General features: G+C 44.1%; 1 protein-coding gene and 1 non-coding gene across 2 annotated transcripts in view; both read right to left on the bottom strand.

Moving 5' to 3' along the window:
- Positions 1 to 13,690, bottom strand: part of LOC126298906 (calcyphosin-like protein) — a 328,934-nt gene that overhangs the window by 239,887 nt on the left and 75,357 nt on the right. The gene's annotated exons all lie outside the window — the stretch shown is intronic.
- Trnat-cgu (transfer RNA threonine (anticodon CGU)) lies at positions 8,651 to 8,725 on the bottom strand. Its single transcript has one exon. It is a non-coding gene; the product is annotated as a tRNA-Thr (tRNA).

Genomic DNA, 13,690 nt, shown 5'->3' with positions numbered 1-13,690 from the left:
TGATCTATGGAACATGTAACTAAGTAAGTTCTATTCAGTACCTTCTGATTGGTTACATGATGTACTCATCTGATCTTCAGCATTCCTCTGTACCACCACATTTCAAAAGCTTCTTTTAGCTTCTTGCCAAAATTTTTATTGTCCACGTTTCACTTCCTAATAAGGCCACACTCCAGACAAATACCTTCGAGACAACGTCCTAAAACTTGAATCTTCATTTGATGTTAACAAATTTCTCTTCTTCAGAAACACATTTCTTCTCATTTTCTGTCTGTAATTTATTTTCTCTCTGCTTCGACACTCATTAGTATTTATATTGCTCAAATAGCAAAACTCATCTGCTACTTCAAATGTCTCGTTTCCTAATCTGACTCCCTCAGCATCGCCTGATTTAATTCGACTATATTCCATTACCCTTGCTTAGTTTTTGTTGAAGTTCATTTTGTACCCTCCTTTTATGTTAATGTCCTTTCCTTTCAACTGCTCTACCAAGTCCTTTGCTGTCTCTGACAGAATTGCAAGTCATCGGCAAACGTCAAACTTTTTATTTCTCTTCGTTCTTCAAATTTTTTTCTTTGATCTCGTTTACTGCTTACTCAGTGTACAGACTGAATGCCACCGGGGATAAGTTTCAACACTGTTTCACTCCCTCAACCACTGCTTCCCTTCCATGAGCATCGACTCTTATAAATTGTCGTCTGGTTTGTTTACAAGTTGCACATAACCTTTCACTCCCTGTATTTCACTCCTGCTAGCTTCAGAATTTCAAAGAATCTAATCAGCCGACATTATCAAAAGCTTCCCCCACATCTACAAAAGCTGTAAATGTAAGTTTGCCTTTCCTTAACCTATCTTCTAAGATAAGTCATAGAGTCAGCATCACCTCGCGTGTTCCTACAATTCTGCAGAATACAAATTGATCTTAACCGAGGTCGACTACTACAGCCTTTAGATTCTTCTATAAAAAATCGCGTTAGTGTTTTGCAACCACGAATTATTAAACTGATGGTTCGGTAATAATCGCACCTATCAGTACCTTCTTTTTTAGGATTATTCCATTCTTCTTTAAGTCTGATGGTATTTCTTCTGTTTCTTGCACACTAAGTGGAACAGTTATGCCATGGGTGGCTCACCCAAGACTATCAGTACTTCTGAGGGAATGTCGTCTACTTCTACTACTTGTTTCGAGTTAGGTCTTTCAGTGTTATGTCAAATTCGTCTCGCAGTATCAAATCTCCCATCTCATCTTCATCTACGTCCGCTTCCCTTTCTGCATTACTGGCTTCATGCACATTTCCCTTGTATAGCCCTTCTATGTATTTCTTCCACGTTGCATCTTTTCCCTCCTTTCCCTAGTACTGGTTTTCCGTCTGAGCTCTTTATATGCATACAGCTGCTTTTCTTTTCTCCAAACGCCTATAGGCAGTATATATTTGCTTCTATAGCCCTACATTTATCCTCTAGCTATTCCTGCTTAGCCACTTTGCATGCAGCTGCTTTGCTTTTCTCCAAACGCCTATAGGCAGTATATATTTGCTTCTATATCCTTACATTTATCCTCTATCTATTCCTGCTTAGCCACTTTGCATTTCTTATCAATCCCAATTTTTAGATTTTTGTATTCCCTTTGTCCTGCTTCATTTGCTGCATTTTTATATTTTCAGCTTCGTCAATGGAATCCAACACCTTCTGCTATGTCCAAATATTTCTACTAGGCTCTGTTTTTTTACGTGATCTTCTGCTGTCTTCAATATTTCATCACTCAAAGCTACCCAGCCGTCTTCTTTATTCCCTGTTTCCTGTTCTGTCCATTCGTTGCCTACTAATCCTTCTGAAACTCTCATCATCCTCTGGTTTTTTCAACTTATCTAGGTCCAATCTGCTTAATTTTCTATTTTCTTGCGATTTCTGCAGTTTTAATCTATAGTCCATAAAAAATAAATTGTGTTCAGTGTCCACATTTGACCCTGGTAATGTCTTACAGTTTAATATCTGTTTCCGAAATCTCTATCTTGCAATTAAATAATCAATCTGAAACCTTTTGGTGTCTCCAGGTTTCTTCCACGTATACAGACTTCTTTCATGATTCTTAAACCAGTTGTTAGCGAACTCCAAAATTCAACCAGGCGACTTCCTTCTTAATTCATTTCCTCTAGTCCATATCCTCCTATCATTTTGCCATCTCTCCCGTTTTCTGGTTTCGAATTCCTATCCCCCATCACAATTAAATTTTCCTCTCCATCAACTATTTGAATAATTTATTTAATCTCTTCATCATCTGCGGATCCAGCTGGCATATGAACTTTTACTACATTGGTGAGTGTTGGCTTCGTGTCTACATTGACTACGACAATAAGTCCATTATGCTTCTCTTAGCAGTTTACCAATATTTCTGTTTTCTTTTTCATTATCAGAGCTACTCCTGCATCACCGCTATTTGACTGTGTATTTGTAACCCAGCTCTCACCCGTCCAGATGTGTTCGTCCTGCCACCAAACTTCACTAATCCCCGCTATATCTGATTTCAACCTAGCCATACCCCTTTTTAAATTTTCTAACCTCGCTACCTGATTAAGAGACATAACATTCCTTCTCTCTGAAACGCTTATAAAACAATTAATATTGGGAAATAATGTTCCCAGTGCAATGACATGCGTAAAAATTACAAGTTTAACGGTCTACGTTAGTTAAAATAACATTTTTTTTTCAAGATAATGCGATGCTCCGTGCAGCGAGAAGTGAGTGAAACCATGTCTTCTACTGAACATTCTTCAACAGGAGACTTCTCTCCAATTGAATATAGACTATATTAAACATTTAAGCCGCCGTATGTGCAAGGAATTGAAGATACAAAACGAAAGTAGAAGTTTTAAATTTTGCGTTGAAGACATTGTTCAAGCAGGACAATAGTACAAACATACCGACGTTTGACTATCGAACAGACTCCTGGGTATACGACATAGTAATAAGGATCCATGGTGTAGAGAAACAACTGAAAGAGTTGAAATAAAATAAGTCACAAGGTCCGGTTGGAATCCCAGTTCGGTTTTACAAAGAGTATGCTTTGCCTAGCTTGCATTTATGGCGAATCTCCCGGATAGCGCAAATTCCCAAGCGACTGGAACAAATAGCGCAGATGACTCCTGTATATAAGAAGGGTAAAAGAACGGGCCCGCAAAATTAGAGATCAATAACGGTAACATCAGTTTGCTGCAGAATCCTTGAACATATTCTGAGTTCGAATAAAATAAATTTTTTTTATACCAAGAAGCTTACTTCGACAAATCAGCATGGTTTTAGGAAGCGTCGTTCGTGCGAAATGCAGCTTGCCCTTTTCTCACATGAGATACTGCGAACTATGTCTGAAGGGCAACAAGCACATTCCATATTTCTAGATTTCCGTAAGGCATTTGACAGTGCCCCGTCGCAGGCTGTAAACGGAGGTCCGAGTATATGGATTAGGTTCACAGATGTGTGAGTGGCTCGTTCTCTTCCTAAGTTATAGAACCCAACATGTTGTCCTCAACGGGGAGTGTTCATCAGAGATAAGGGTATCGTCAGGAGTGCCCCAGGGAAGTGTGATAGGATCGCTGTTGTTCTCTATATACATATTAATTTGGAGGACAGTGTTGGTAGCAATCTTCGATTGTTTGCTGATGATGCTGCAAGGCAAAATTTCTAGTTGGTGTGATGAATGAGAGCTTGCGAATTAATGCGAATGAGTAGGAAAAATAAACCCGTTATATCCGGATCAGCGTTAGTAGTGTCCTGCTTGACATATTCAAGTCGTTTAGATATCTGGGTGAAACGCCACGAAGCTATAATAAATGGAACGAGTATGTGAGGTCTGTGTTTTTTGAGTTATAAAGGAAGACATCAACAAATAGCTTCAGTACAGATGTATTGTTGTCTAGGATGTTAGTACTTTTACTATAGCCGACGTATTCGTTTCGAGAGAATCAGCAACTGTATTGAGATTTAAAAAATTCTTTTATCGTTGAGTCTCAGCTGCACATTTTTATTTACATGACCTGTTTCGACCACTCTGGATCATACTCAAACATAAGTAGTTCCGTCAGAGGCCCGTCTTGTCTGTTCAGAACCTCATATCAGATGTATCTTACGAAGTTACTGAATTATCTCCTAAACAAATTACCTGCCTAAGGAGTATCATCTCAAACGTTCAACTGGATTCGTGATCTGCTGCCAAAAATGTTACAGTTAGTAGTAACTGACGAAAAGCCGGCCGGAGTGGCCAAGCGGTTCTAGGCGCTACAGTCTGGAACCGCGCGACCGCTACGGTCGCAGGTTCGAATCCTGCCTCGGGCATGGATGTGTGTGATGTCCTTAGGTTAGTTAGGTTTAAGTAGTTCTAAGTTCTCGGGGGCGGATGACCTGACAAGTTAAGTCCCATAGTGCTCAGAGCCATTTGAACCATTTGAACTGACGAAAAGTCAATTAGTGAAACTGAAATTATAACTGTAAGATTCTCCATCGAAGCGTTAGAGGCCCTCAACTATTCTTAATTTATATTAATCATTTAGAAGACAATCTGAACTGCCACCCCCTTAGATTGTTTGCAGATGACACTATCGTTTACCGTCTAGTTAACAGATGATCAAAACAAATTACAAAATGATTTAGACAAGATCTCTGTACGGTGCCAAAAATGAGAACAACAAAAAGACTATTGCCCTTCATACGAATACTCAAAAAATCGATTTCGCAATAAGTCACACAAATTTAAATTTCATCTAAATACCTAGGGATTACAATTACGAACATCTTAAATTAGAACCATCACATCGAAAATTTTGCGGGTAAGGCGAAGCAAAGTATATGTTTTGTTGGCAGAACACTCAGAACGTGCAACAAATCCACAGTACAGATTGGCTAGTTTAATTAAGCTTTCGTGTCATCTTCTGAAGTTTTATTTCCGTGGGAGGGTATTCTTACAAGATAGTATTCAAAGAGGACATCGGAAAAGTTCAAAGAAGGGTAGCTACTTCTCTGTTGTCACGACAGAGAGAGAGTCACGGATATGATGAGATATTGGGAGTGGCTATCATTCAAACAAATGCTTTTTTCGTTGTGGCGAGGCACGAAATTTCACAAGTTTTCTCCTCCGAAGGTGAAAATACGTAATTGACTCACACCTACATGGGGAGAAATGGGCAGAGAAATCGGAATTCGCATTGAAACATTTCGAGTGTGAGAAATATTTGCGATCGTAGGACTGGATGGTATTGCCTAAACTGCACAATATTTCTAAGAGGAAGCTGCTCATCATCTTCCGTTTTATTCTTTCTCAAAATATTTTACATTAAAAGTCGTAAACTTTTTTAGCTGCATTAGTTTTAGAAATCTGCAAATGGCTTTAAAGTTTTGATATTAAGTTACAGCCATTTTCCCTCCGATTTAAGTAATCTGATAACTGCTTCACGACGTTCCTCATAAGAGAAACTCTCCATCGCACCCCTCCCCCTCCCCCACCCCCAACCCAGATATAGTGGTAATATGGCCCAATTGATAGACCCGTCAAAAACTGAACACAGATCAAGAATGGAAATGCAAAGAAAGTTTACTGAAGTGTGAAAAAAAGAATCAAAATAGAAACAGTAAATGGTCCAAGCTCAAGACGTGCAACATCAAGCGCATTTGAACAGCGACGTCGTCGTGGTAACGTGGTCATCGTGTTTGCCTGCGAAGGGGGAGATCTGAGTTCAAACTTCCAGGTCACTTGCCTCATATTTGTTTTTCCACAAAATTTTGAACTGTCCGACCGGTCATTGACGTGTCTGTTCGCAGTGTTCAGTTTTTGACAGGCTAACCACCGAGCCATTTTACCACTAAATCTGAGGGGGGTGTGATGGGGACTTTCTGTTGGTAGTAACATAAGTTACAGAAGAGAAGCAATATACACATCAAGCTGGCTACGAAGTTTTTCTCTGCATAGTCCTTGCATAAGAAATTCTCAGTTCACTTGCCACGTCAAATTCGAGTAAAATTCCAAGGTTTCGATGATATCCACCATCATCTTCGTCAGGGACGGAAACTGAGTGTCGTGAACTGTCTTTTTTTTTTTGTTATTGTGATTTCATTCCCCTGTCCCATACGGGCAGTCCAGGGCTGGTAGCAGCACAATTCGCCGCTCTTTAGCTGAGTGATACATTTGATAGAAAGATGACAACGATATATGTAAAAGACGATAAATGGGGGCATAAGGAAAAAATAAGGGGAGACAGTGGGGGTTAAAATGTACACATACTCGGAAACGTTCATTGTGAGACACTTCAAAAACAGTCCACATAAAATTAAAAAAAAAACACAGTAGGTGATTTGCGTAGTACGTAAAAAACACTGAAGTCACACACACACAAGCAAAAGGCTGGCCACCATCTAACACACCAGAACGACGACACTTTAAAACCACTTCACTAGACGGAGCATATATGACTAAGAGCAAAAACTGCCAGGAGGGACCTGCCAGGGGAAGGGAGGCCCGAGAGGAGGAAAAACAGGGCACAGGAGGGGGCAGAGAGAGGGGAGGCTGGAGAGGGTGGGAGGAAAAACATGGGGCTCGGAGATGCACCAAGGGACGGAAGATAGATGGGGTGAGGGATGGAGAGGGAAAAATCAGGAGGGAGTGCAGAGATGCACAAGGGGTGCAATGGAAATGGAGGGGGTGGAGGAGGGAGGAAAAAACCGTTCAGGGGAAGTGAAGAGGAGGGGAGAGGGAATGCTGAGGAGGAAGAAGGTCGGATTAGAGTTGGTAGGAGGGGTAGATATCAGGGCGAAGCTCATCATCCAGGAGTGGTAGGTGCTGGAAGTTGCATTGGGCATGGAGGTGGAGAGTGTTAAGAGAGGGCAGGACGCGATGGTAAAGGTGTGGCAATGGGGTGGGGGTAGAGCGGATAGAAGACACGAGAGGTTGGGTGGGGGGGGGGGGTGAGATCGAGTCTGCAGATGATGTATAGGGTGCAGATGATGTTTGAGGAAAAGGAGGAGATGTGGGAAGGGGATGAGGTCATAGATCATCTGTGTCGAGGACGGGAGGCAGAGACAGAAGGAGAGGCAGAGTGCATGGTATTCAAGGATTTGGAGGGCTTTATAGAATCTGGGTGGTGCAGAAATCCAGGTGACGCTAGCATGAAAAAGTATGGGATGGATCAACGATTTGCAGGTGTGAAGGATGGTGGAAGGATGCAGTTCCCATGCCTGGCTTGACAGGAATTTCAGGAGGCAGAGTCTATTTTGGGTTTTGCGTTTTATCATAGAGAGATGGGGAGTCCAGGTGAGGTGACAGTCAAGGGTGAGGCCAAGCTATTTCAGGGTAGGAGTGAGGTAGATATGACCACCATAAATGGTGAGTTAAAAATTATGGAGCCAGAATGAGCAGATGGTATGACCTATGATGATTGCCTGTGTCTTGGAAGGATTGATGTGAAGGAGCCATTGGTTGCACCAAGAGGTGAACTGATCAAGATGGATTTGAAGGGTATTTTGGGGCCTTGAAGGGTAGGTTAAAGGGCCAGGAAGGTGGTGTTATCACCAAATTGGAGGTGGTGAACAGGCAGGGGAGGTTTTGGGCATATCTGCAGTATACAGGAGATAGAGGAAAGACAGAGCCTTGGGGCACACCAGCAATGGAATAGAAAGTATGGGAGTTGGTATTGTGGATAGTGACATAGGAGGGACAACAGGAGAGGAAAACGAGATGGACGAAATTGATGGGAAGCGTGTAGATCGGGAGTTTAAAAAGGAGCCTAGAATGCCAGATGTGGTCATAGGTATTCTGGAGATCGAGGGAAGCAAAGATAGCAGATTGATGAGAGTTAAGTTCAAGGGAAATAAGATTGGTAAGGTTGAGAAGGAGGGCCAGAAGGCACACTGCGTAAGGCGAAGGAGATGTTGCTGGTTGCGTTGGTGATGAACATGGTGGGAGAGGATGGACTCGAAGACCTTATTGAATATGGAGGTAAGGCAGATGGGAAGATAGGGAGATGTCAGAGGGGGGTCTGTTGGGTTTAGGGAACAGCAGGATGTGGGGAGTCTTCCACAGATCAGGGTAAAAGATGGTGGAGAGGAGGATATTACGCAGGGTAGCAAGGACAGTCAGGAAGGAGGGGAGGATTCCTTAAGATGGCAGTAGGTGACACTGTCGTGACCTGGGATGGTGTTGCTTTTGAAGTTGAGTATGAGTTTGATATTGTGTGCAGTAATGGGAGTGTTTATGTCTGAGGGGATAACTGATCCAAGTAGGAAACTGGAGGCGAATGGCGGGGCATATGTATTGGAGCATTCAAGGACTGTGGGGTAGATGGAGTAATCAAAGTGAGGATTTTTGGGAATGGAGAAGACCTAAGAGAGGTGGATAGCAAAATAGCTAGCTTACTGAGGCTCTCAGGGAAGTGGTGGTGGTGATCGTGAAGAAGGGAATAATGCGTGGTGGAATGGCTGCCACTAAGGCAGTGGAAGGCAGACCAGTACTTGATGGTATATGAAGATGGTATCTGTTCTTTCGGACATGTTCGAAAGAACAGATACCATCGGTGACCATGCAGAGCTCTAGAATGAAATGATAATTCAATCAAGACCCTACGCTGCCGATAGGAGTTGACATACATCAATGAGGACAATTGAAAATATGTGCCCCGACCGGGACTCGAACCCGGGATCTCCTGCTTACGTGGCAGACGCTCTATCCATCTGAGCCACCAAGGGCACAGAGGATAGTGCGACTGCAGGGACTTATCCCTTGCACGCTCCACGTGAGACCCACATTCATAGGGTCTTGATTTAATTATCATTTCATTCTAGAGCGCTGCATGGTCACTGATGGTATCTGTTCTTTCGGACATGTCCGAAAGAACAGATACCATCTTCATATAGTTAAGACTAATCGGCCATTGACCTTCTCCTTCAGTGCGAATGCACTCGTATTGCCCGAACTCTTACGGGACTCGGTAAGATTGTTTGAGACGAGTAATGAGTGTAATGGGCAGGGGCACTACGAATATAGTGTGAGGACATTAAGTTGGGAACGTGGGTCTCACGGGGAGCTGAAACATTTTAATAAAATGCTGACCATTAAAAGTGCAACACCATGAAGATATCATACAAAATTAGTCAAATTAGTATGAATTGTGGCATATATTTGGGTGCACACATGATAACCATTTCAGTGCAACAGCACAACGAACACTGGAGTAACGTCTGCTAATTCTGTATACACTGAAGCGCCAAAGAACCTGGTATTGGCATGCGTCTTCAAATACAGAGATATGAAAACAGCCAGAAGATGGTACTGCAGTCGGAGATAATAAGACAAAAAATGTGTGGCGTAGTTATTAGATCGGTAATTGCTGCTACAATGGCTGGTTATCGAGATTTAAGTGATTTTGAACCTGGTGTTATAGGCGGCGCACGAGTGATGGAACACAGAATCTCCGAGGTAGTGATTTTCCCGTACGAACATTTCACGAGTGTACCGCGAATATCAGGAATCCGGTAAAATTGCAAATCTCCGACACTGCTGCGGCCAGAAAAAGATCCTGCAAGAACGACTGGAGAGAATCGTTCACAATCATTCCGCAAATTGCTTCAGATTTCGTTGCTGGGCTATCAACAAGTGTCAGTGTGTGAGCCATTCAAAGAAAAGTCATCGATATGGGCTTTCGGAACCGAAGACCCACTCGTATACCCTTGATGAATGCACGACACAAAGCTTAACGCTTCACCTGGTTCAAAATGGCTCTGAGCACTATGGGACTTAGCATCTGAAGTAATCAGTCCCCTAGAACTTAGAACTACTTAAACCTAACAAACCTAAGGACATCACACACATCCATGCCCGAGGCAGGATTCGAACCTGCGACCGAAGCGGTCGCGCGGTTCCCGACTGTAGCGCCTAGAACCGCTGGGCCACCCCGGCCGGCCCTTCACCTGGGCCCGTCAACAGCCACATTGGACTGTTGATGACTGGAAACATGTTGCCTGGTCGGACGAGTTTCATTCGAAATTGTATCGAGCGGATGGACGTGTACGGGTATGGAGACAACTTCATGAATCCATGGACCCTGCCTGTCAGCAAGGTACTGTTCAAGTTTTTGGAGGCTGTGTAATGGTGTGGAGCGTGTGCAGTTGGAGTGATATGAGACCCCTGATACGTCTAGATACGACAGGTGATACTTATGTAATCATCCTATCTGATCATCTGCATTCATTCATGTCCATTGTACATTCCGACGGACTTGGGCAATTCGACCACGACTATGCGACACCCCACGCGTCTAGAATTGCTACAGAGTGTCCAGGAACACTCTTCTAAATTTAAGCACTTCTGCTGGCCACCAAACTGCCCAGACATGAACATTATTGTGCATATCTGGGATGCCTTGCCACAAGCTGTTCAGAAGAGATCTCCACCCCCTCGTACTCTTGCGGAGTTATCGACAGCCCTGCAGGATTCATGGTGTCAGTTCCCTTCATTACTACTTCAGACATAAGCCGCGTCCATGCCACGTCGTGTTGCGGCACTTCCGCGTGATCGCGAGGGCCCTACACGATATTAGGCTGGTGTACCAGTCTCTTTGGATTTCAGTATATAAGGGAATTTTAGGTAGTGGGTTTCTTGTTAAAAAAAATTGCATTTCAATCTTGTCTGTTTGTGAAAAAATCATGTTATGCCTCATGTAAGAAAGAGAACATGTCATAACACTCACTGGAATCCGAAGGTGGCCGAATCGTGTCTTATCGAGACTGGGGTTTATTGTTCTGTGGCACTGATGCCCCAGCTAGTCAGGATGCCACAACTATCCTCTGAATATGGAATCAATAGGCTCAGGAGAGTCAACTCTACTGTATGCAGCATCTCAGTGGAACTGCTACCCTAGTGCTTCAGAGGAGAGCCATATTGTTCGTTCGATCGTGCAGGATCCTACAGCCACGCAACGTATCTCGAATCAGGAAGTGTGTATGTTTTTAACAAGATAATTATCCACGCCAGCAGTGCGACGACGTCTGCAGAAGCGCGAACTGTCAGCATGGCGACAGTTGCTGCAGTTTCCTTTGATGTGGCAGCAGAGAGTGACACACTGATAACCGCGGGCCAAACGACAATAACGGACACACCAGTAGCACCATTTCGTCTTTTCAGACGAGTTTCAGTTCTGCGTACACTACCATGATCGACGTAGCTGTATGTGGAGGCTCGAAGAAGAAGGAACATTGCCAGCTTGCATTAGTTACTGTCATGCTAGCTAAGCACCTGGCGCTATTGGGAACACAACAAGATCACCTCTGACTTCCATTCATGAAAGCGGCAGTTGCATTGCTGACGTATTAAAGCCAGTAGCTGTGTCCTAATTTTGAGGTTTCTATAACGTTATTTTTCAACAAGTTATCGTACGACCGCACGCTTTCCGTGCTGTTCTGACCTACGGTCAGCAGCTTCTCTACATCTGTCACCCATTGGAAACATCTGGTCATGGTTTGCTGAGAGACTGGCGTGCCACCATTCGCCAGCGACTAAAAATAAGAGCTGATAACGTACCGGTAACGGTCATTTAAACTTAGTTCGATTCAGTATCCAGCCGGGTTAGAGTCATCGCTGCTCCCACAGGTGGTAGTTCTGGGTACTAAATTTCACACCCTGTATACCCATACATCCCCTACTGATTTATTCTTCCAACTATAATCTAAACGCACAGTAAGATAAATATGGCGTAACAGTCGAGCACAGTATTGGCAAGACGTGTAACATCAAAGCGTTTTATAGTGGAAACACTTTAGCGCATGACGAATGGAACACTATAATTCTTACAAAATGTAATCTCTGGGCGTTTCACGTGCCTCTGTGTTAAGGGTGTATTGCGAGTACTTCGATTTGGGAAAATCCGCTGTCGCCAGCGTTACCTGACATTGTGCTGATGACAAAGACTATTGTCCATTATTTTAATAAGAAACAGCAGATATGTTGACCACAGTGCAGTACAACATACTCTACTCAGTGCTTAAATGCAACAAATGTTAAGTATCTGTGCTGTCCAGAAACACAACATCGCTATAGAATTTAGAATTCAGCACTTCACGCATGTGCAACATAGGTCAGATGCCACATATATTGGCATGGGTGGAGGGGTGCCCCTATTGGACGCTCGCCATGTTGGTACACACTGATAGCACGGCACAAGTAAAAAACACTATATGAGTTGATGCATCCAGCTTACTAACTGGGCAAGTGTTGGATATATTACAGCACGGGGGATGTCTACATGCGATGAAACATTGATTTTCAAACAGGAAGGTAAGCTAGCAACAGATCGAATCCACGTGGTGAATTACCGAAAGTCAGGCCGGTACGCAAGTTAGCCTGAGTGTGGTTTTTGGGTGATTTTCAAAGCTCGTTTAGACAAATTCTGCGCTCGTCCCCAGTCTTAGCCTCATAAAATACACACATCAAAAAAAGTTTTGCATTGCTCCAGTTCCCAGAACTCCTGAAGGTAGACGTTGAGTGTGGATATTGTACCACAGACCTTGCCAATTTGACCGTTCAGAGATGTCACTAAACCCGCCCAAAGATATTAACAACCACGCATGAGTATCGCCTATAAGACGGAGGGGGTCCGACAGCCGATCAGTTCCAGTCATTCCACCAGGAAGGAGGTACACGGCTTGTGTTGCCTGAAGTCGACCATGCCTAGACGGTTAATACCGCGGTTCGATCGCGTCCGCATTGGTACTTTATGCCAGGAAGGGCTCTCAACAAGGGAAGTGTCCGGGCGTCCCGGAGTGAACCAAAGCGATGTTGTTCGGACATGGAGGAGATACAGAGAGATAGGAACTGTCTATGACATGCCTCGCTCAGGCCGCCCAAGGGTTACTACTGCAATGGATGACCGCTACCTACCGATTATGGCTCGGAGGAACCATGACAGCGTCACCATGTTGAATAATGATTTTGGTGCAGTCACAGGACGTCGTGTTACGACTCAAACTGTGCGCACTAGGCAGCATAATGAGCAACTTCACTCCCGCCGTCCATGGCGAGGTCCATCTTTGGAACCTCGACACCATGCAGCGCGGTACAGATGGGCCCAACAACTGCCGAATGGACCGCTCAGGATTGGCATCACGTTCTCTTCACCGATGAGTGTCGCATATGCCTTCGACCAGACAATAGTCGAAGACGTGTTTGGAGGCAACCTGGTCAGACTGAACACATTAGCCACACTGCCCAGCGAGTGCAGCAAGGTGGAGGTTCCCTGCTACTTTGGGGTGGCATTAAGTGGGGCTGACGTGAGCCTCTGGTAGTCATGGAAGGCGCCGTTACGGATGTACGATACGTGAAAGCCATCCTCCGACCGATAGCGCAACCATATCGGCAGCATATTGGCGAGGCATTCGTTTCCATGGACGATAATTCGCGCCCCCATCGTGCACATCTTGTGAATGACTTCCTTCAGGAGAACGACATCTCTCGACTAGAGTGGCCAGCATGTTCTCCAGAGATGAACCCTATGGAACATGCCTGGGATAGATTGGGAAAGGCTGTTTATGGACGACGTGACCCACCAACCACTCTGAGGGACCTACTCCGAATCGCCGTTGAGGACTGGAACAATCTGGACCAACCGTGCCTTCATGAACTTGTGGATAGTATGCCACGACGAACACAGGCATGCGTCAG

This window comes from Schistocerca gregaria, chromosome X (assembly GCF_023897955.1).
Source record: "Schistocerca gregaria isolate iqSchGreg1 chromosome X, iqSchGreg1.2, whole genome shotgun sequence".
Classification (NCBI taxonomy): Eukaryota; Metazoa; Arthropoda; class Insecta; order Orthoptera; family Acrididae; genus Schistocerca; species Schistocerca gregaria.
Note: the sequence above shows the minus strand (reverse complement) of the source record. Positions and strands in the feature narration are given on the sequence as shown.